We start from the raw sequence: 23,805 nt of genomic DNA, 5'->3' as shown, positions 1-23,805 counted from the left end.
AAAGCTCTGAGCAAAGAACAAAGAAAAGGGGAGAAAACGAGCCAGCTTACACAATTTTCTCCCTAAACACTCAAAAGAATTAATCTCTCAGCCAATTTTGACAAGTGACCCTGTAGGGGGTTGCAAATGTTATGGCAAGGGACCCTACTTAAGTATCCCACATCTCAGCCTTTTCCTTTTTTTCTGAGTGATCTAATTATTGCATGTTAAATTGGCATCTGGTAAATGGTGCATATAATGATGCGCTTCCACAGAATAAAGTGCCTGACTGTCCTGCTGCTGGGCTAACACATAAATTGGTCCTCCTCTGTTCTCTTCTCCTTTTCCCTCCTGCAATCTCTCATTTGAGTTCTGAGGGTAAAGCTCTTGCAGAGACATGCCTCAGGTTCTGCCCAGATTAATGACAGGAAGCTGAGATGAGTTTTAGTCTACAAAAAAACAACAACAAAAAGAGGACGAGAAACAATGCAACAGTTCAAGACATGGGTGGGTTACATTTAGGGTTTCTGTGACTTGTATTTATCTGTTATTTTGCACCGTTATCCATCAATTATGTAACTCAGAAGCATGTCAGAGCTTGGTGCAGAGTTTGAAATACTGTAAAAAACGTCATTAATATTTCTTTCTGCATAAATGTCAACGGATTTCAGTGTGCTAAATTCTTTCTTTTTAAATGGGCCCATTTGCATAAGGAGAAATATATCTAGCTACGAAAACTTTTTTTTTCCACACTTTCCTGTGCCTTTCAAAACCCTTTCAAAAATCTGCATTCAGAATCATGGCCCATTTTGGAAGTGTGTCTTATAGTATCAGCAACAATTTTTCCATATTTTCTACATTAGTACTATTAAGTCAAGAATGTTGTCTTTACATTTATTTTGACAAAAAAGCATATGCAGTCAATAATTCTGGATGTTTTCCTTACTTAAAAGATCATATAAATTTGATTGGATTAGTTAGTTTAAATGGAAAAAAGCTTTTTCATAAAACAAATGATAAAACGTCATTTAAAAAAAAAAAAAGCCTGAATGAGCCAAACGGGTATTTTCATCTGTAGTCCTCTGGACTTGATGTTAAAAAGCAGTATATAGATACATTAAAGGGCCTAGATCATCCAAAATGCAAGATCATGCTGCCAGCACCGTATGGAGTTATTTCAGTCTCAATAATCAGAAATGCACACAACCGGTTTTACAAATACACACGCTCCGATTCACAAATGTCATTTTATGCAAACGTGAAAAATAAATTCGGAAATACACACCCTGTGTTTCACAAACACACACATTGTGTTTCACAAATGCACACTAAATGTTTTACAAATGCACAATAAGTGTTTCTCACAAATGTGCACACTGTTTTTCACAAAAACATTTTAGAAATTCACAATAAATGTATCAGAAATGCAGACTAAGTGCTTCACAAACGTGATTTTTAGGTACACATGTGATGTGAACTCACAGATCATTCGAATTGCAGAATGTGCATTCAAAATCCCGTTCTCGTTTGTGAATCTCCCCGTGTGTGTGAGAGATTTTTCTACGGTGAATATTGAGACTCATCTGACGGAGCGGGTCGACTAATCTCACCATTGGCTAGTGAATCTGTCAATCAAACTAATTGGCAAAGCAGGCGGGTTCGCTTTTAGCCAATCGAATGGCCCCTTACACTCTTCACTCTCAACTGACGAGGGAGGGAGCTGTTCAACACAGCAGTTGGGAGGACGCGGGCGGCAAACATGGCGGAGAGGTCTTCTGAAAGGGATCAGTCTCAGCCCGTAAGTAATGCACTTATTTGATTATTATTCCCTCGTTGTACGTCCTGTAATGTTATTGAATACTAAGTTGAAGCGTTCTCCTTGGCCAAGTGACATGTGTGAATGCTTTATGAACATTTCAGCCGAGTCGTTTGCAGAGTACCCCCACCGCAAATTAGCTTAGCTTAGCCTGTGCGGTCATATTTTTTATGAAAGCGGGGGAGGACTTATGATGGTTTTGTCAAGTTTTATACTTGGCATACCAGCTCTTCACACAACACGAGTAACTACAACCAACCAGGGGCCTCGAAACTAGCCGGCTTTTGACTCAAATTCTGTCTGTCTGCCCTGTGAGTGTGAGGGAAGTTTAAGCTAGCGCGTCGGTTCAAGCTAGATATACAGCCAATCTGTAGGTTCTTAACATGATTCATAAGGAACTAAGGGGAAAACATGCCGGATTTACAGCAGCACAGAAAGTTTAATAAAAAGTATTGATTTGGAGACGGGGATTTGTTTAAACACTGATGCTATGCTAACTAGCTAGCTAGTTAGCTGTTCCGTGTGCTGCCTTTATGTAAACGCGATCCGGGTTAAAGTTAGACACAGTCTTTTCACAACCCAGACTTTAAGACGGGGTGGATTGTGCAACAAAGTTAATTCATATGACATTCATGAAAACTGCATTTTGTAAATATAACAGACGTGAATCCACTGTTGAATGAAAGAAGCCTCATTAAGTTTCTAACGTTAGAACCCGTATTGTGCTGAAAAGCCCTGTGAGATTGTGTCAGAGTGACAGCCACTAAATTCCCCGTATCTTTACTTCCAATGACGAAATGACAAGAATCCCAAACATTATGTTTTTAGTCTGTTTTGTAGTCGATAAGTAGTCACAGAAAGGGCGGATGGGAGAAATCAGCTGTCAACAGTGATTTGAGTAGAAGTTACTGTAAGTATTACACACAGGCTTCCTGTGATCAGTGTCTTGTCTCTGATTTTTTTAAAGCTGTTCTTTACTACAAGCTCAAGTTATCATAGCAAGAGTGTTTTAAAAAATTCCCCTTTCTAATATTTGAAAATTATGTAATTTAATCTCAGACAGCTAAATGATCTAATCCATGTTTGTCGTGTTTTTATTTATTCTCTAGGAATTGCTGAAGTGTGACATCCTAAATACCTTTCTATTCTATTCTATTTCATATTTTATCATCCTATTGTATTACTGTTTTACCTATCAATTGGGAATTTAGCATTTTTGCCCCTGTAAATATCTGCCAGTTGAAAGTATTTGTACTTGTATTCCATAGATCTTGTACCTGAAGATAGCAGAGAACAACTGTGCAGACACCCACTTGGCCTTCTTCAGTGACGCTGTGAACGTGTATGGATTACCTCTGAGGTATTCATGTTATTCATAAAGAAATATTTTATTCACATATCGGGCAGTATAAGTACTTGGTTATTTGTACAAAAATAAAATAACTTTTTTTAGACTCCTCTGAAAACAAAGGCAACTCTAAAACTCTTTCCCCTCATGAATAACATTTTACCCCCCCTTAACAGTCTCTCTCACCTCAATTTTTTCCCCAGTGATACATGTAACCCACTCCTGCAATTTGTCTAACCTAGAAATTCTACTTATTGGCAACATACATAAGAACATTACATTTTAAATTGATGTGTACCGTATTGGCGATGCATTTGTAATTATGTGTTTGAGACATGATTTTCATGTTATTGTCAGGGTGAGAGGAGATCACGGAGGACAAAATGTGGGCATAGCTGAGTTGATGCTCACAGTACGTAGAACTGACACAAACAGCTTCATTGCAGCAAAAGTGTACACACAATCAACGGTGAGTTGAACCTAGTTTTAGACGCATTAATATAAACATAAAAGTGAATGATGTATTAAAAATAAATCTGACAATATAATATTTCTTTTTGCTTTTTTCCAAATACAGGATTGAGCTCCTCTGGTGTGATGTCTTCGTGAGTGTTACTGGTTTATATTACAACATCCTGCACTCTCCTGAGGACCAAGACTTGCTCAATATCGGTAACATCACGTATTCTGCTGCCACTATATTTTTCTACCACGCATTCAGGCCAGTTTGGATGTCTTTAGTGACGCGTGGGACAGCCATCCAATCAGGACGGAGCAAAGCATGACACCAAATCAGCTGTGGCAGTTGGGCTTGACCCAGAACCCTGTTTCTGATCCCCGGGTAAGTGCTTTATTTCAGTGTTTTTCAACCTTTGTTCACTTGTTCCACGGTCTGACACTGGACTCTGTGGAAAGTTACACCGCTAAAGACGAGCTTTAGCTGGTATTTTTGTTATAACTGAGCGACTTTATCAGCAGAATTAAGAACAAGGAAGGGAAAACTTTAACCACTTCTGATTGGTCAGACTGATGACATGTGATCAAGCCTTCAATAATGATTGGCGGAGACAGTTAAAGGGGCGCGACTTTTCCTTACACAGTTATAGCTGCAGCTAAATCGCGGCACCGTCAACCTTATCAAAATGTATTTTATAGAATTAAATAAACACAAAGAAAAAGTCATTTTAAGATCTTTTATATTCCTAACTACTCAGTGTTTTATCAGTGCCTGTTTGGATTAACAAAGAGCTGATTTCCTGGAGATGGGAAATGTTTTTAGATCAGTTAATGAGGGCAATTTTCCACGGCACACTTGACCATCTCCCACGGCACACTAGTGTGCCGCGGCACACACACTGGTTGAAAAACACTGCTTTATTTAATCTCACTGTACTGGACAACTGATTTGTGTGCAGTTCGACTAAAGTGGAAAGTATCAAGAACAGTATAATGAAATCACAATGACTACAAGGAATTTTCATCAAAAATGAATGAAAAGTATTATTGTTGTGTGGTGCAAACTATTTCCCTAAATTGTTTGGTTTTTTAAATCAAGTAGGAAGAATAGCACATCTGCAAGTTCAAAATGCATCACAATGCATGGCATTATGAGCCATCAGCTGTACTAATCTCACTACTTTGTTAAGAGTCACTTATTTGCAAATTATAAACAGTTATGGAGATATGAGGTCTGCCTGCTAGAAACAATATAAGTCATTATTAGTGGGTCTCTGTTCATACATAATCTAAAACATAAAAAAAACAGTGCTGTTCATAAACAGTATCTTTTTTTTTTTGTCAGGGTATGCTGGTTCCAGAGAATGAATGGGAGGAGAGTGGATCCATGACTGAACCTCATCCTGGGATCAATGTCCTGGTATGGGACAGTCCCCTTTTGGGTCCACAAATGTTGGAACTGCAAGACGACATCAACCCATTGTGTAATTCAGACCGTTTGGGAGTGGACCTACATCTTTACTGTCCCGTTTGTTTAGAACTTAATTTAGGCGACATAATTACATACAGAAGAAGAGAGACTGAGGGGAGCAAGACAGAGTTCAAATAAATACTGCTGTATTGTTCAAGGGACTTCATTGTATGTAAGGATGTTATGAAAATTAGTTCCAGTTTAAATAAAATTCAAATCAGTAGAGATCCCACATTTGCTTAAATTTTGATGTTTTAATCTGTCCATGTTTTCACTGAATTTTACTCTGCAATAAAGGGTGAATGTTTGCACTTTGTTGTTCTATGACCATCTTTTGTTGTGTAGTATTTAACCAGTTATAAAACCCAGAGAGATGAGGAAACTTTTTTTAAGGGTGACCTGGCCAAGAGGTGTATATGTATATGGTTACAATATAAAATCTATGACATTTGAGTTATTAAAAAAATAAAATTAAGGTCCAGCAGAGTGACTTGGGGAGCAGGGGAGGTGTATTGGGTATCTGTGATTGACAGTGAGATGAACTTGAGGTAATGTAGTCCCACTGCGTGGTACGGAGCAAAGTGATGCCAGTTTCTCCACAAAACCTGTGGAAGTTGCAGGTTTTTCTCCTCCACCTTCATATGATCAAGACCGAAGGGGACCGTGTCTGAGTGTTGAAATGACGCTAGCATGAAAGCTAAGAGAAGGATAACGTACAAACAATCCCGAGTGAAACATTCATTTTAAATCTCATGACCAGTACAGAGTTCGATGGATTCTATGTCAACTGCATTCAACCAATGTTGCCTTCATACCAGGTCCACTGAAAAGTTGCACAAGCCAGTAAATTTTGACAACCGAAGGCAAATAAACCGACAAGCCATGCTAAAGCTAACACGCTAACGACCGACTGGTCCAGAATCAAACATGGGCGGGGCTTTTGCCACCCGCAGAAAGCGTAGAGAAAGTGTAAGGGGCCATACAATTGGCTAAAAGCGAACCCGCCTGCTTTGCCGACGAGTTTGATTGACAGATTCACTAGCCAATGGTGAGATTAGTCGACCCGCTCCGTCAGATGAGTCTCAATATTCACCGTAGAAAAATCTCTCACACACACGGGGAGATTCACAAACGAGAACGGGATTTTGAATGCACAGTCTGCAATTCGAATGATCTGTGAGTTCACATCACATGTGTAACTAAAAATCACGTTTGTGAAGCACTTAGTCTGCATTTCTGATACATTTATTGTGAATTTCTAAAATGTTTTTGTGAAAAACAGTGTGCACATTTGTGAGAAACACTTATTGTGCATTTGTAAAACATTTAGTGTGCATTTGTGAAACACAATGTGTGTGTTTGTGAAACACAGGGTGTGTATTTCCGAATTTATTTTTCACGTTTGCATAAAATGACATTTGTGAATCGGAGCGTGTGTATTTGTAAAACCGGTTGTGTGTATTTCTGATTATTGAGACTGAAATAACTCCATAGCACCGGCCCCAGGCTAACACACACCCACTTTCTCTGCAGAGCTTGCGGTGTTTGGCAAAAACGGTTTAATTTTATATGTACCATAAGCACATCCATCTTTGCAAAAGTTTGGATGTTGTTTGTTTTCATAGGCGAAATGCAGACAGACCGGTGAGGCCGACTCTGGGTTCTTCTTCTTCTTCTTACTGCCTTTTACGCCTTGAGACGCATAGGGCAGCAACAAAATCTTTCCACTTCTGACGGTCGCGGGCCAGGGTGATGATGGTTCCCCAGATGTGTCCAAATTCTTTCAGCTCGGCTTCTACTGTTCGGCGCCAGGTGATCTTCGCCCGTCCTCTTTGTCTTTTTCCATCTGGTGTCCAATGTAGTGCTGTCTTTATTATTGTGTTGTCTTCACTCCTGAGTACATGTCCAATCCATGTCCAGCGTCTTTTGAGGATAATTGATGACACGTCTTCTTGATTGCTGCGGAAGAATAGATCTTCATTGGAGATCTTTTGGGGCCAGAAAATTCTTAATATCCTCCTTAAATTTTTGGTGTGGACATTCGAAAGATTTGTCAAGTCCTGCTGTGTCATTCTCCAGCACTCTGCTCCATACAGTAATACTGACAGAACACAGCTGCTGTAGAGCTTCAGTTTTGTCTTAGTACTGTACTGTGATGTCTTCCAAATATTGTTCATGCTTATGAATGCAACCCTTGCTTTATTAATCTTGTTCTGTATGTCCTTATTAATTCCAACTACTGACGTGATGATGCTACCCAAGTAAGTAAAGCTTTCAGTAAATAGTAAATTCTGATCATTGACCTTGATGGGAGCTGTGACGTTGTGACGCTGTTGACGTCATGAAAAGGGCCGTACCCACACTGGAGACAACAATCAAGCCAGCAAGCAGAGAGGTCAGCCAGGCATTAGAACTGGGGAAAGTAGTACAGAAGTACAACCGTCTGTACCTAAGGCATTGCAAACTGTCAAGCAAAGACTTACAGCCTCAGTTGCCAGTCTGAGAAGGTGTCTTTTAAAGAAGGGAGAGGTCAGAATGGTAAACAGATTCTCTCCACTAAATCATCAGAGATCTACTTCCAGAGGCAACACCAGACCCACCAAGGCTGGAGAATGAACAAAACTGGAGATGCATATGGGAGAAAGAAACATCATAACAACAATCCTCAGTGGCCAATGGATTTAGGAGCAGAACATTTGGACCTTTCTCTCAGAACAAGATCTAGTGGTAAACTAGGGTCTCAGCTATAAAGAGCTGGACAGCACTAGAGTCTCACACGATCCACATCTACATGCTATAAGTCAAGCAGAATAAGTACAAAAATACTCCAGAGCAGTTTTTATCCAAATGCCATAAACAAGTCAAACGTGCCTGAAGTTTCTTTTCATATAACACATATTGAAGCACTTTTATGTATTTTTACTGTATGTTTTATTTATATATATTTTTATATATATATATATATATATATATATATATATATATATATATATATTTTTTTTAGTAGGACGTTTTTTTGCTTTCATTTTTCACCATTGGTTGTTTTTAAGGTAGGGATGTTGCACTGACCAGGAAGCACTTTCAATTTAATCGTAAATAATCAATCAATCAATCAATCAATCAATCAATCAATCAATCAATCAATCAATCAATCAATCAATCAATCAATCAATCAATCAGACTTCACACATTAACACACACAAGCAATGACCCCACAATCAAATAATACTTATAAAAGTAAATTCTAAAGGAAATTTAAGCCTTGGCACTGTTGTGAGGAAACAGTTTTTTTGGAATCTAATCATATCAGGGGCCAGCTCAGCAACAGGAACATTACCATAGTGCCCACCCAGACCGGGAACGGCAGTGGGGTCCACTCCACAGTTGTGAGGGTAGTTATCTGTTTGTCCGTCTGTCCGTCCGTTCGCCAGCCCGCCAGCCCGCCAGCCCGCCCATCAAAATACAAATTTTGACGCCAATTTAATTCTTGTTTTTTTTTTCTAAAATTTTACATTTTTATTTAAGTTGTTTTATTGAGGAAAATTCACAGTTCCTTCCACTTGCTTGTAAAATAGAATGGTTCTCAATTTAAAAACCGTTTGATTTTATGTTATGTGTTGTGTTTTTATACATTGATGCTATTTTGCCCTTAAGGGCTGTGCATGAGCTTTTCTTTTAAAGTAAAAAAAAAACCTCAGCTCATCTTGATTGACATTTCAGGGGTTTGTGTTTGGTATATCAGTTCAATTGCTGGACAAAAATTACTATGAGAACATCTCCCCCCATCCTTCAGCTCAGACTCTGTAAATATCAGCAGGCAGCATCATCTGCTCTATTTCAGCAAAGCCTCAGCAGCGTTGCTGACATTTATCTATATCTGCTGCCAAAGAATAACCTTTGTGAGTTATGAAAAGCTGCCCAGACCTTCCTGTTTAAATGTCGTAACACATAAGTTCATTATCAAAGCTCAGGGACAAGGCTTAAAGGCCCAATCTGTGATCTAAATGTAAATAAACAGTGAGCTCCTACTGTCAACACTCAGAAGACAGAGCTGGAGGCTGAAGCATTTTCACCGCAGACACTAAGAACAAACATATTGATGTTATTGTTAAAGATCGGTACAACAAATAAAATGATAATCAGTGAATGAAACTGTCTGTTAGTTTTTTTTTAGCCTGAAATGAATGTGTCCACAGCTGTTCAAGCTCATAATTCTCAGGAAGAGGATGTATCACTCTTTGTGTCAGGGCATGCTTGTCTTTTTGATTTAGATGGATAATTCATCTCCATACCTTCAGGCGGTGCTATTTTACCTAACAACAGTCTGTGTTTCCCCAAATACTTTATCACACACATTTCCGTGAAATTCTGATTGATAAAATATCATTAGGAAGAGAATACAGTGTTGTAGCTGCATGATCTGATGAAACAACCAACAATATTGTCACTTCTTGGTACAATTCTTTCCTATAAAAACGCAATTGAAAAAAAAAAAAACATGATACAGAAAGCATGCAGAGGTTGATAGCACTGCCCAAACAATTACAACCCTGGCTTGATCTCAGTAAAGATGCAAAAAGCTCCCTAAAAATGCAGGGAGCACATCATAAAACTCTTGGGCGGTGCCTTTGTCTGATTGGTTCTCTTCATCCAACAAAGTTATCTTGTTCTCCACTATTATTTGCTAGGGAGCGCTGTCTATCTCTTTATGCCTTTGCATATTTTACTTCTGATCAACAGCAATTCTATATGAAAACAGCCGTAGAAAAATCTTATGTGTGATTATCTTTTGTTTATTTTACACAGAATCAAACCAATAGGTGATGTATTATTTTCCTGAGTGAAGCCCTTTCTGACTGAAGCTGCTCTTATTTTTAACTAAAGTCAAACTGTTGGACTTTTGTCTTCTTGATTAATCACAGACATGGAGGTACAGTCTGTTCCCTATGAACATCGTTTCAGTCTCTGACATGCATATTAGTCATGAGTCCATGTTGAAGTTATACATCATTAGCTGTGACACGGGTAGAGGATAAAGAGGTTTTTGTAATAGTGTGTAGGAGCCTTCCTTTATTCGGTCTCGCCCCTGTTTTAGCACGAGGGGAAAATTTTAAGACGTTCATTAAGGCTGTAGGTGAATGCAATTAGCCTTGCTACAGCTCGACTTCATGGTGATTAAATATGAAAGAGGGGCAAATGCTCAATTATACAAACTGAGCATTTTAATTATAGCCTTCTTCTATAGGGCTCCCCTACTTTTCAATAAATATAAGCACTTGCAGCTGTGTCAATTGCAGATGGGCAGTAAAACTTCCTATAAAACACCAAGCATACTACTAAAGATTTCACAGTTATGTTGCTTAACCCCTCTAAGTGTAGTTCATTACTTGGTGGTCTTATATCAATTTACATCCAAACCAGTACAGGAATGATGAAATATTGACAGATTTAAGTCCAAAACAACTTAAAAAACGCTCTAAAACCTTCGGGTCTACCTGATAAAAATCAAGATATTTTATAAGTAAATTATTATAATAAATTTCCCATGCATGCTTCATCACTGATGGAAAATCTGGGATAGCTGGAGTTATTCCGACTAAAATTTAGATCACAATTTGGACGTGGTTGATGGCTTGTTGCACTGAGCATCTTTAAACAAAGGTTCTGATTGGTTTAGGCTCAGCAAGAAACAGACGTAGCAGGAGCTGCGTGACAACACCTGAGTCGTGTGGTGTCTGTCTTCTGCCTTAACCATATCTGGCCCAATTGGAGGTCTCAGGAACAACCAATAAACCAGTGAGTCCAAGGAGCAGCAGACTGGAGCTGTACACTCCAGTGCGTCTGCATGCTGAGGACAGCTGACACTCCACGGTATTAAGACAAACACATCCACGCTCCAAAGTTAGATTGGGGAGGCTGTTCCAAAAAGCTGCCTTTCCCTGCTACATCTCACCTGTCTCCTGAAGGTAGCCAAGACTCCTGGCAACATGTGCAGCACAGTGTGTAATCAAAAAACAAAAAGGACACAGCTCCAGACATACACATGAGACCAAATAACTGCAGGCAAGTAGTCAGTGGGTAAAACAAAAAAACCAAAAAGAATAGAAGAGCAAACACACCCGCTAAGCAAGTCAGTTAGTCATGGTCCACTACAACTGTTGTCCTGACCACATGTTCTGACTGCATGTATTGACCATATTTGCTGACCTGAAGTGCTGCTAGCATGGGGTTTGCAGACTGTGCTGTCACACTGGAATGGATTAGGAGACAGCAGGTCTAACAGCTTGGTTTGGTGCTATCCTACGCGGCTGCCATCCCGCCTTGAGCACTGCAGATGCCACCTCACTGGTAGGTAGAGTGAATGTGCTGAAAAAGGTAAGTTCTTTACTACTACTGCACCCAGGCTTTCGAATCATCCTAACATTTTACAGTAGTTTTATATGGCACTCGTAATGTTTTATCTTACTGGCTTGAAATCAAGGGTTATACAGAAATTCAAACCATAGTGAGCTGTCAGAAATTCATGATACAATTCTTTTTATGCTACAGTACTACTTCCATGTGAATATGGTTTTCATTGGCTTAATAGCTGTTGTGCAGCTATTATAACCCACCAGGGAGTTTCTTATAGAGGAATTCACAGCTCAAAGTCATTCAGGTTTACAGCAGGAACAATAATAACTTGCAACAAACAAACATGTCTGACATGGAAACCAAGGCTCCTCTCTTTTGGTTCTCCCACACGGCAGTCTGTGTGTTTACTAGTACAATCACTAGAGATGCCTTCACTTTCAAGGTCACTTTCAGCAGCTTGGCAGTATTTTTTCCCCCGCTTTTTTAACTGCACCCCACTTGTGAACATGAAATCCATCACCTGGCACCACCCTGGTAATGGACTCATTTTTTTCCGCAGTTGGTTGTCGTGGAGATTCACAAGGGACACAGGTGTGGTTCCTGTGAGGTGAATAATTGACCTAATGCCAAGGGGGACCATGTAAGGTCTTTGCTGCCAATGACAAAAAGGACACCTCCAATCTTGGACCCGCAATGTCTTTGTCAATGGGGCATGGGGCAATGAGACTAGGAGGTACAATGGGATCATTAAAGACTGTGAGAGGGGGGAGAAAGAGAGGGCGGAGAGCCAAGATAACAGGAGGAGACTAGTAGTTATTTAGAGGAAAACAGCAACTGAGTGGGCATTTTCATAAACAGGGCAGCAGAGGCGAGACAAAGGACTGAATTGTTTTGACCTTCTATGATTGATGGCGTTCACTTTGAGGGGACTTTAGACTGTCAGAAAGTCGTGAGTTAAGTTCAGAAAGTCGGTATTTTTTTGGCAAAAGTTAAAATCTATTGTTTCATATTTATCTTCAAAATGTTCATTCCATTTTCAGTAAATATTTCAGGTTGTTGTTTTGGACACAAAAACAAGATTCTCACTCATCCAGGTCATGTTATCACCGGTTCTGTAGTTCGGGGCAACTTGACTTTAAAAGTTCAGCTAGAAGACATTTTGCGCTTTTCAAATTGTTTCAAAATTAGATAAATCCATAATTGAATCGAAATTGAAGAATACTATTTGGATTGAGAGAAGGTAGGTCTATTATGCTATAACATAAAAACTACCAAGTACCATCACAGCAGTCAACACACATGTGATGGCAGCAAAAAACGATCAAGCCATCATTACAGTCCAATATGTGGAAACACATTGAATTTAGGAAAGACATTTGACCATACAGTGTGGTAGAATGTTCTAATGATGTTCCGTTTGTATTATTGTGATGTAGAAAAACAACAGTGGGCCGAACTTTATGAAAGTAAAATGTGAATGGATTTGCCATTAATTCTTGTTAATTGTTTGTTTGTATACATTAATTTACACTTGACTATCGTATACAGTGAATCTTATACATTGAATACAAGGAATCAGGAAAACTTCACCTGCACTGTTCAGTACCCAGGTATTTATCTGTAAATCACACTTGGTAAAGTTTTGGCCAAAGAAGTCCTGGATGGATTTTAGGGCAGTGTATTGGATCATTCAAAATGAACCAATGTCAACTATAAAGCGTGTCATCAACCACAAATTAAGATATGAATCCAATTATTGTTAAAATGAATCGTTAAACCCCTACAAAAAAATCTAACGAACTAAATTTTAAATTAATTGTTTTGATTATATTAACAGCACTCTTCACCAGAATCGAAATGTCAATCAAAACTGCTTAATAAAGCATGTTTGACTAACTGCATGGCTTTATACGACGGAGTTTTAGGGCCACCCAAAAAAAAAGGTAAAACATGAGATTTTAAGTCGTAAATCTACGAGAAAAAAACTCGTAAATTTACGAGATTAAAGTCGAAGTGAGCATACAGAGCAGCAAGTGAACGCCGCGCAGCAGAGCAGACCGACTAAACTCAATTGAACAGGTGATCTGAATATTTATTGATAACTTTCCAAATGTTTGGAAACTCATTTGTTTGATTTACAATGTATTAATGTTTTATTTATTGATGGGTGGTTTGCATGATCTCTGCAGCCCCTTGATGAAGAAATCGGTGTCCCTGCAGGCAGCTGTCCACTTGAATCCTGTCTTCCTCCACCAAAGAGAAGATCTCTATGTTTGTGTGATGCTTCCGTCTGAGGAGGAGCACTTGGTATATTCAACGTTCTAATGCTAATTTAACTGACTATTTTCATTCCTCTTTATTGTTTTATGTTGAAATGGAATGTTTCATCTGGAGGAGGGGGCGTATGTAACACTGTTTACTTCCGCATTGGTATTCGGATGACAGGTTCATGACGTAAGGCGACAAATGAACTTCAGGGTTTGTGAATGAAAAGGAAAATAAAGGCTGCAGCGGTCCTCTACACCCAAACGTGTCTCTGAGCTCCTTATTTTACATATGAAACTCCGCTTTACTTATACTGAACCCCGGCTCCACTAAAAATATTATGATTTTGAGTCGCCAAAAGGTTCAGAATCTCTTTGTTTTTAAAACAGATCCGGAAATAAAGCTTCACAAAAGGCTCCACATATTTCATCTTCAAGCTAGGCTCCGATAAACGGAAAACTTTGGTGTTTTTTCCTCGTTAATCTGTGACTTTTAAATCTACAAGATTTTAAGTCTTAAATTACGAAATTTTTTAAAAGTCGTAATTTTAAATAATTTTGTTTTTGTAAACTGGCCCTAAAACTCAGTCGTAACTTTGAATCTTGTGATTTGGATTTTTATTACCAGTATAAATTCAGATGTGGAAGTTAAATCAGAAGAGCCCTGACCTTATCTTTTTATAAAGAAGGTGGTTAAAGATTTACCGTTTTAGATTTCCAGGAACAACCAATACAAGATTCAATAGGAGAATATGTTAAATTTAAATTGCCAACTTCTTTCCTCTATTGTTATATAACACAAGTCCCTAAGTAACTGAAACATCTCAGGTACACAATTGCTCTTGACAGAGAATCAGTGTTGTCTGAAAGTATTAAAGGAAGTCAGGTGTTAGACATGATAATGAAGTGTTGTCAGAGCAACACTCCTGCACCTCAGAGGGAGACAATGTTACTGATGCTGATGTCAAGGAAAAGCTGTCTTCTGCACCTCAGCTGCTTTAATCAAGCCGAAGCTCCGGTGAAATCTTTCATACCCAGGGTAAAGTTTAATGAAAATGACAAAAGTCATTGGAGACTCTGCATTAATAATGTCTGTGCATAGTCTAGGTGGAAATCTTCAAATGCAGATTAATAACAGGAGTTTCTTCAAATACCACTGTGGAATTTCTCTCATAAACTTTGTTATAGGAGGAATGAAACATATAGCTTTTGGAAAACTAATGTTGGGGGCTGTAAAATGGGAACAATGACGAGGGTTTGCATTTATAAAGCTCTCTTAAGGTCTCATTAAGGCAACTGTACTTGGTTCAGCGTTTATATGTGGAAAATAGCAGGTTTTACTGGTAACCTGTGGCTCCTTTATTTACATTTCCAATGGCCATCAACGTGCAAAATAAGACATAAGTCTGTTACCAAAGTTGCAACTTTTTTAAATCTATACTTGTCCTGTGCTGCTGAAACTTTTCTCCTTTTAATTACTTTTTTTACACAAAGGTACTTCAATAATGGGTCAAAAGAATAAAATGCCATCGTTCAGAAAGACAAGTTTACCTTTTTTGTCATTCTTAACCCTGTAAAGTCCACTACATCGTATAAGTCACATGTGCCAAACTCAAGGCCCGGGGGCCAAATGTGGCCCGCCATGTCATTTTATGTGGCCCGCGAGAGCATTTTTAATTTCTTAAAATAAAAAATAAAAATTGGTGTGTATTCATTCATATCTAGGGGGAATCCAACTTGAAATATCGGATTGGGCAACTATACATTAGGACTGAAACACTGTCAATATAACCTAACCTGACAGAATAAAATTGAAAAGGATTTATGCTAGAGTAACAAGCAAACATATGTTTTCTATGCAACTGTAATTGTCACTTTTAAAAGTTATAATAAATACATAAATAAGTTATTTAACATTAAGGAGTAGTTATGTTTATTTTTCATTACATTTAGTTACAAGTATAAGCAATATCTGGCCCTTTGAGGACAACCACTATGCTGATGTGGCCCTCTGTGAAAATGAGTTTGACACCCCTGGTATGAGTGAAAGAAAACTCAATTTCTTTGGTAATTAAAATATTTTTTAACCCCTTGAGGAAATCAGCTAAAAAAATGACAATATCCTTTTTTTTAAGAGATGTACCGGTAGATATTAATTATAATACGTTGGCTGATTTTGTAATTTTGGGCTCAAAACAATGTTAGTTTAAGATGCAAAAATATTTACATGAGTGATAAGGAAAAATACACCGTACTTACCCAATGTATCAAATTTGATCCACACAGTTTTAACATGGTGTAACTGTATTATAAAGAATTAATTACCAATAAATTTAGAATTCAGTACAGCAAGTTGTCATTAAAAAAATAAATAACAACAGATACCTTTTGTACTGTAACATTTTGAAAATTAGCAAAACCTTTTCCCGCCAAAAGTGTTATTTCAGATTTCATGGAAGTGGCCATTTTGAAATGGCCACTTCCATGAACCCTAGTGGAATGATGATGAACTACAGGGCAGATAACATTGACCTAGTAATGTACAATGGGGGTTTAAGGAAATTATGGATCATGCTAATGAGATAGGACTCTCAGAAATGCATGTATCAAATATGATACAAATGGTTATGTAGGGTTAAATAAACTTTCCATCTGGAAAAGAGTTTTTAGCTCATAATCTGTATTATGTAATATTTTTACTATTTTTACAAGATGGTTCGGACAGTTGTTAATAAATAATTAATTCACCAACTCTGAACAAATGTCAAATAAAAAAAGATTTTCTATAAATACTTATTATTGTCCACTTTTCATCATTTCCCATGTGGCCAGTGAGCAAAGGGGGTTATCATCAAAGGCATTCATTGTTTCAGTGGAGAAGGATTCATTTTAAGTATCAATCAGTGCTGAACTGTTTCACAGCAATCAATTTTACAGCTACCACTGCAGTTTAATGCACGTTCCCCACAAGCACAGAAGTGTTATGCCTCTCATTGTGCCTGGCAGTCTTCTCATGTGAGAGGCTCTGGGAGAGACCCCACAGTGAGGAGCCCTATCTAAGCTCTCCACCTCCACTGAGCCGCCAGCTGGAGAAATCAGTGGAGCTGCCTCCACACAATGATTCTTGCCTGTCTAGTTATTTTCATAATTTTTTTTTTTTAAGCTGAGCTGCTGTGTGACTATACATCTCACACAAGACAAACTGGCACACTGTAAAGTGGCCTAATCATGGCTGCAGTTTTATCACGGCTGACCACAAAAGCAGATTTAAAGGATTTCTCCACAGTTGGGTAATTCGGGGTGTGTGTGACCATCTTAGCCTCAACCCCCAAAGAACGGTCTGAAGAAGTCCAAAGATTTAGCACAGAGTTTGAATAAGAACATGTTTGTCAACTGAGGCATTTGTGTCACTTCATCCTGTCACTTGTTGTATCTCTTGTTACTAAAAGCTTGGAGATAGACCATCCATCACGGGGAGCATAATATCTACTCTTATTGCGAAATTTGGCTGCATTTAGCATGAAGATTCTAATGGGAGCTTTTTAAAATGGTTTAAAATACAAGTTTTTGACAGGTTCTTAAATTCATGTAGACTTTAAGTAGTGTTTGGAAATATAAACCTTCCAAATCATGTAGCCAAGTGCAAAGCTCTACAAGAAGAGCAGGAACAAATTCTTATCAAGCGGCTGTAGGGAATATTCCAGTACTTACGAAATGATCAATATACAGCAAGAGCAGAAAACATACAGCTGATCTACAGTCACAGGCTGATGAATGGAAACACATCTTAGAAAATGAAGCTAAAACTCATGTGACCCAACTGTCTAGAACATTGTTGCCAGAGTTAGGACATTTCTCAGCCAGCAGCAAGGTCAGTGGACAGAGTGGGCAGACCTCTTTCTGATCAGATCCACCACATGACACCTTTCCAAGCCAATGTCCACTCTGACATAAAAGTAGATCCAGGCAGAGAGGAGAGTATTATCCGAGAAACCCTGTTGGGCTGTCAACAGGGCTGTCTGCTTTGGCTGAAGTTCATTAGAAGTGGTACCCTGACTCAAAACCAAAAAGCATGAGCAACAAACAAAGAAAAACACAGATCTGACTGGATCTGTTGCTCAGATCTGATCCATGAAGAACAGTCAATAACAATAAGAATAATAATAAGAATTATTATCTTTTTTTGAGTCTAGTTTAAATGAACGCCTGTTATTCTCAGGTTATGGCTTACCTAGAGATAGTAGTTCCAGAAACCCTAAAATTCAACTACTTCTATTAGTCAATAAATTTCAAATCACCTGTGGTTGAGCCATTTTGGACATAAAAACCAATCACTACACTTCTGAAAACATCTCATAATTGTGTATAATGAGATGACTATCCTTACAGCATGTCTAGTCCAATGTCACGCCAATACTATCTTCTGATGTGAATCATTCAGTCCCAACAGAGTTAGTTCTCTTGTAGCTTGAAATGCAGTTTTTCTTACTGTAGTGTGAGCGCTTATAGATGATCCTTGACATTTAACTTCTTTTTTTAAACTTAGACACCTTCCACAGAATATTTTAACCCCTGCTCTCGAAATCTATTCCATCCCTGCTGTCAGTCAAACATATAGCTCACTAATTGACTTTCTTGCTTGCTGTTCAGTTCAGCCCAACTGTCAGAACTGGAGATGGAAAATATTTCAAAGCATATTGCCGTTTCAGCAGATCCTATAGATTCTATAGTGTTTCAATAGCTTTTCTTGCATGTGTCTCAGCAGACGAGCAATGCGTGTGTACATTTTCTTACCGGTAATTATTTTAAGAATTAAAGGGTTTTCTGTGTGAATTAAATTACATTACAGATTACATATAGTATAGTAGTACTATTTACTATATAGTATTATACAGTAGCAGCAATTAGGTTTTGAAAACCCATGAACAACATATGACACACGCATTAATTACTTAAAAAATACTTTGAAAATACTGAAATATATTAGTGATGCAGTAGCCTTCTGATAACATTTTTTAGCAAAAATTGTTTTCAACATTGTTCCGTTTTTATGCAATAGTAATTTGTTTAAATTGAATCATGGGGAAATTTTCTATTCACACATTTCTATGGATCCTGCTGTAATAATTGAAGTGAGCAGATGTAGAATTCACAACATTGTTCCTTTCTCATCAATGATGCAGTTGCAGATTTGCTGCTTTTCTATGATAAAGTGAAAAATGCCTGATAAAGGTTAATAAATAGGTCAGAAAAGCTCACATCTGGTTTGAGAGCCAATCAGCAAGAAAAAAGTTTAGCACTGGCCGCACGTATTTCAAAAATTACATGCAAACAGTCACTTTCTTTATGGCATTCCCTTTTATTTGCTGTGGAAGCGAATCCAACAATCTGCATGTGCTAGCATTAAATCAGTTCTGAGCCACAGCCAGTGCTGCTTGCTGGTGCAATGTACCCTAAATTATGACATCATTCAAAGCATTTTTAATGGGTTTATCTAAATTCTTTTTCGTGTGTAATTTCATTAAACAGCTGAGTCTGGTTCACAGATTAAAAGCATTGATTTGGAACAAAAAATACGTCACTTTTCAGCGTTTCTTTATGGCCGAAGATAAACTTTTGAGAATGGAGACTGTCAGTTGGTGTTGCTTGTGTTACCCCCCCCCCCGTATCAAGCCCTTCACTCGTGCAAGAAAGGGGGGATTGAGGGCGGGGCAATTCAGCTCACCACTGATGGCCACATCCATGTAGAGGAGATTTTGAAACAGAAGCTTGAGATTGACATGAAATATAGCTTTTTAAGACATTTACGTTGTGGGATTTTGGTTAAAAATGTCATAATCATAATTAAAACACCACTGGGAAGGTTTTTATTAAAAAAAAATGTCAAAGGTGGACTTTAAAACATATCAGCAACAGCAGATGCTAGATGAAAAAATATAGAGCAGAATGAATTTTCTAAATTTTAAAGACTTGCAACCACTTGCAGACTAAGTAAAATCTCCCATGTTTAGCCAATGCAGTATGAAGAAATAATTTCTCTTTAGAACAAAAGTGCTCTCACTACTTTTTTGAAATATGGAGCTATAAGCATCTCGAGAAAGCTTACTGTAAAAGTCCTTGTAGCAGTACATAAATTAGCAGCAGAATGCAGTGTTCACTATAGAGTATTATGCAGAGCAGCCATCATGGACCGTCCCTATTGCCTCTTCTGCAGCATTACTGTGATTAATGGCGCATCTCGACCATCCAAGAAAAGTCCTAAAACAGCCTCCTGTCCGTCTCCTAATGCACCAGCCAGTCTGACCTAATTCTGGCACATCTCAAGCTTGAAAGCTATAGCTATAGCTATAACTATTCCATTTCAATGACATGAAAACGCATTCGCATCAGAGCATTTAATCTTTAGTAGTCCTATAAATTTGAAAGCTTGTGCCTGAAACTGCATCCATATTTTAACTATGCCTACCTGAGATATCTCTGCCTTTATGTCTGGTCTGTCTCTGCTGTTTGTAGGATTTTTCTTACTTACCCGAAACAACCTTATTTTGATTTTGCATGTTCCTTATAAAGAATAATTAAATCCCTAAAATGAGAAAATGTAAGACTTGACCAAGCAGGTCATGGGGGCTATACAGCAGGCAGCAGGATAGCAGTCGCAGCAATTACTCGTGAAATTTTAGAAAAATATATTCTACGCTGCTTAAAAGAAGTGACTTGAATGAATCAAGATGTTCAAGAACGTTATTTATTGGCTGTTAAGACTGACAACATTGTGTTGTAATAGACTGCAGTGGATGCAGTTGATTTTTCCCCAACAGAAAAGCTACAGAGGGTTTCATTGTTTGCACTGCTTCACGAGAAGAATTTTGTGAAGAACTTTTTCAATTGAAAAATGTTTTTACAAGCCAGGAGTCTGCTTAAAAAATCCAGGGTAACACTTTATAATAACGGATAAATCTAGTGAGTTTGCATGAAACACATCTCTGAATGTGGCAAACTATAAAATTTGTGTTTAATGAAAGCCCAAAGTGTGGGGTCACTGCTATGGTTTACTCTAGTTCCAATGTTGACGTAAATAACCTCTTAGTGGTGTGCAACAAGAGATGCGGTAACATTTTTTAAATGAGAAAAAAGCTGCAGAATAATCAATACCTAAATTTTTCAATACTTGTCCTGTGTGGTACAATAGTATGCCTGACTTTTGAATGGTGAACTTGTAAAAAGACATTCACATCATGAAACTCTAGGGCGTCAGCCTCTCAGATGAGAGTCGGTGCTAGCAGGAGCTAGGAGAAACTGTAACCAAGTTATACTGTGATAATATATTTGATTATGCTTTGTCAGTCCGGTGAAGGAAACCAACTAACAATGAATACAGTCCTGCAAATGTTTTAGTCAGTTAACAGTTAAAGACCCTCTCCAATCATCTTTTGAGGTATTTTCAAAGACAATTGTTATATTATAATTTTAAAGTTTTTAGCCAAAATCTAAAACATTTATGTTGCAGCAGAAGCTTTTTAGAAATTTGCCTCTAAGTTTTGGGCGGTCCCATTGGCACGGATCAACCGCGCTCCATTCCCCTCCCTATTGCTGAGAGCTTTCTGTTAACACGCTCTCCCGCTTGTGGCCTCAGTGTTTCTATGTTACAAAGAGAATCTTTTTGTCTACTACCGATTCACAATGATTTAAATTAAATAAAAAACTCAGAAATGCAATTTTGAGCCTATTTTTTTAATATATATAAATGTGTCCTCCATCATCCGAAAAAATTCCACAAGAACATGTTAAAAACGCCAAAAACACAGTTTTCATCAGAGTGGGTCTTTAAGCAGCATTGTTTGACATCATTTTTTTTCTTTAAGTTTTGTATCTGTTTAATTCACTTTGTTAATTCACTTTCTTTACTTTTCTCTTCTGGCATGGCAAAATAAATAAATAAAAAACGTTTGCAAACTTCAGAAAGGGAGACCAATCATCGTTCCCTGAAAGACTGCAGAAACGTAATTACAGCTATTAGACTGTTTGCTTTACATCTAGCAAACACTTTCAAATTCTCTTGTTTCACTGGTTGCTGTTTTAGTTTTTTAATTTTGATGCTGTGTTTTAAAGTTTTACCGTCTTAATGGTTTAATGTGTTTGTGAGTTTTAATAGTATTAGGCTGCCTCTGGGCCAGGATTCCAATGGAAAAGGGGTTTTAATCTCAATCCTGGTAAAATAGAGGTTAATGAAGTAAAAATAAATGATAAACAAGTACTGTCCCTGAAACTTTCACAAGATTCACTATTGCAGAGCTTTAAGGCTTATTTTGGACCAACGTTCAGTAAGTTGGTTTGGTTAGTTCAGTGAAGTTTTGTACCAAAACAAAGTTCTCCTTAACATAACTTTTCTGATCCTATTTAAGGTGGTTCTTAATCTGTACCTAAATGAAGTTGCAGAGCAGTCTTCAGCCTATTATATTGTGAGGATTAAGTGAACAAGCCCCCTGATGAAATTATACTACATGCTAAGACTTATTTATTAGTTGAGCTTATGCAGAAAGTGCTTAAACGGGCCTGGGAGATTGCTCAGGTTTGGTTTAATAAAAAAAAATGCTCACAAGATATATGTGCTGCAGGTTAATTAATAAGTAATTGTTCTTTAAAATAGGTAAACCTGGACTTTCCCCCCATTTTTTTAGGATAATATAGTTTAAAGCACATGCAGTATAGAAATATTCTTCAGCAGAACCTATATCTGTCAGTTTAAGCCTCTTTGTGTTCCATTATCCTATGTCTGTGTCTTCATCAACAGTACAATTCAAAAGGTGACAAGTTAATATGCTCACTCCAAGGAATCTTACACTTTTCCAGAAAATCCAAGCTGGTCTCTCTTCTTAATATTCAGTAGGGTCACATTGCCAAGAAACAAGAACACACAATGCACCATCTGGTAAATTGTAGTCCTTTTATCAACCTTGTCCAATTTGGAAACCCCCCTCCTCTAAGATGAAGAATTTGGGAAACAAAAAAAGAACTTGCTAATTTTTTCCAGCAGACTAAAAACCAAAAGAATCTATAATTGTTTATTAGAAAAAAAACAACTTATGCAGACATAAAACCCCCCACAAAATGCCAATGATCATGTGTTTGCAGATGAGTGAAACAGCTGAATGTGGCTTCTGTCCAGCATTAAATATTCAAACGCTTTGTGCGCGTCTGTGCTTGTATGAAAACAGTTACTTTGTCACCACCCTGGACGAGTGTTTTTATGTTGGGGTTACAGCATTTAAAACATGACCCGTGATTGATCGCGAAGGGCCCAGGAAAGAAAACAGGAAAAAAAAAGTCTGGAGCCATTCCCTGCTGATTGGGCAGGGCTGGAAAAATGACAGGAGGGGGTTTCCTCTGTTCAACACCAGCCATACAAAAACAAAACAAAAAATAAAAAAAACAGCAGGAGCATAATACATGTTGGTCATTTCCATTTGACTTAAATGTTATAGGTTAAAATGTCTATACTGCCTCAAATGTAAACCAAAAAAATTACTTAAATTAAAATAAAAACAAAACAAAGTGAATAGAGGCTGGAAAGAAACAAAGCCAACATTTTTATGTTTTTCTAAAGTGTCCACTGGTGTGCAAATGTATAATTTATTAGTAATTTATTTTATTCTCTCAATATTCTGAATTTATTATTAAACAAACCTATGATCTGCTTTATTTGAAGAAAAAGTCCAAAATATTTAAACTTTATGTGTTCTTCAGATTTTCATCAGGGCTAAACCTCTGCTAGATTGTAGAACTACGGCTTTGATAGGTTGACTGTATTCGATGATTATTTCTAAAAGACCTAAAGATTTGAAGAAAGACAGTGAAGAATTCAAAAAGCGCTTAGAGACTAAATGGTATTAGTAAAATGAACGAGTAAATGACAGCAAAAAATAAATACTATAAAAAAATTGGAATACATTATGAGAAAATAATGTTGGACCCAACGGGAAGAAAAATAAAAAAAACAAAGCAACCTATACAAATAAATCATTTAAGTATCCCTAAAATCTATGCAAGTGATTTTATTTCCACATAAACTAAAACGTTCTGCTTAAAAATGTTACAAAAAGGATTTCATTTAAAAAAT

The 23,805-nt window shown here is 37.6% G+C and overlaps 1 long non-coding RNA gene across 2 annotated transcripts; it reads left to right on the top strand.

The window, feature by feature from the left end:
• Positions 1-1,615: 1,615 nt before the first annotated feature.
• LOC144996300 (uncharacterized) lies at positions 1,616-5,157 on the top strand. Of its 2 annotated transcripts, none has more exons than XR_013659299.1 (6): positions 1,616-1,777; positions 3,064-3,155; positions 3,501-3,612; positions 3,721-3,815; positions 3,885-3,984; positions 4,945-5,157. It is a non-coding gene; the product is annotated as an uncharacterized LOC144996300 (long non-coding RNA). The 2 variants fall into 2 exon arrangements; XR_013659298.1 differs by having other exon boundaries at positions 1,617-1,777; positions 3,721-3,748; positions 3,865-3,984.
• The last annotated feature ends 18,648 nt before the right edge of the window (positions 5,158-23,805 follow it).

The sequence above is a fragment of the Oryzias latipes genome, chromosome 12 (genome assembly GCF_053564925.1).
Source record: "Oryzias latipes strain Hd-rR chromosome 12, Olatipes_Hd-rR_3.1".
NCBI lineage: Eukaryota > Metazoa > Chordata > Actinopteri > Beloniformes > Adrianichthyidae > Oryzias > Oryzias latipes.
This window is presented reverse-complemented; position numbering and strand designations above follow the sequence as displayed.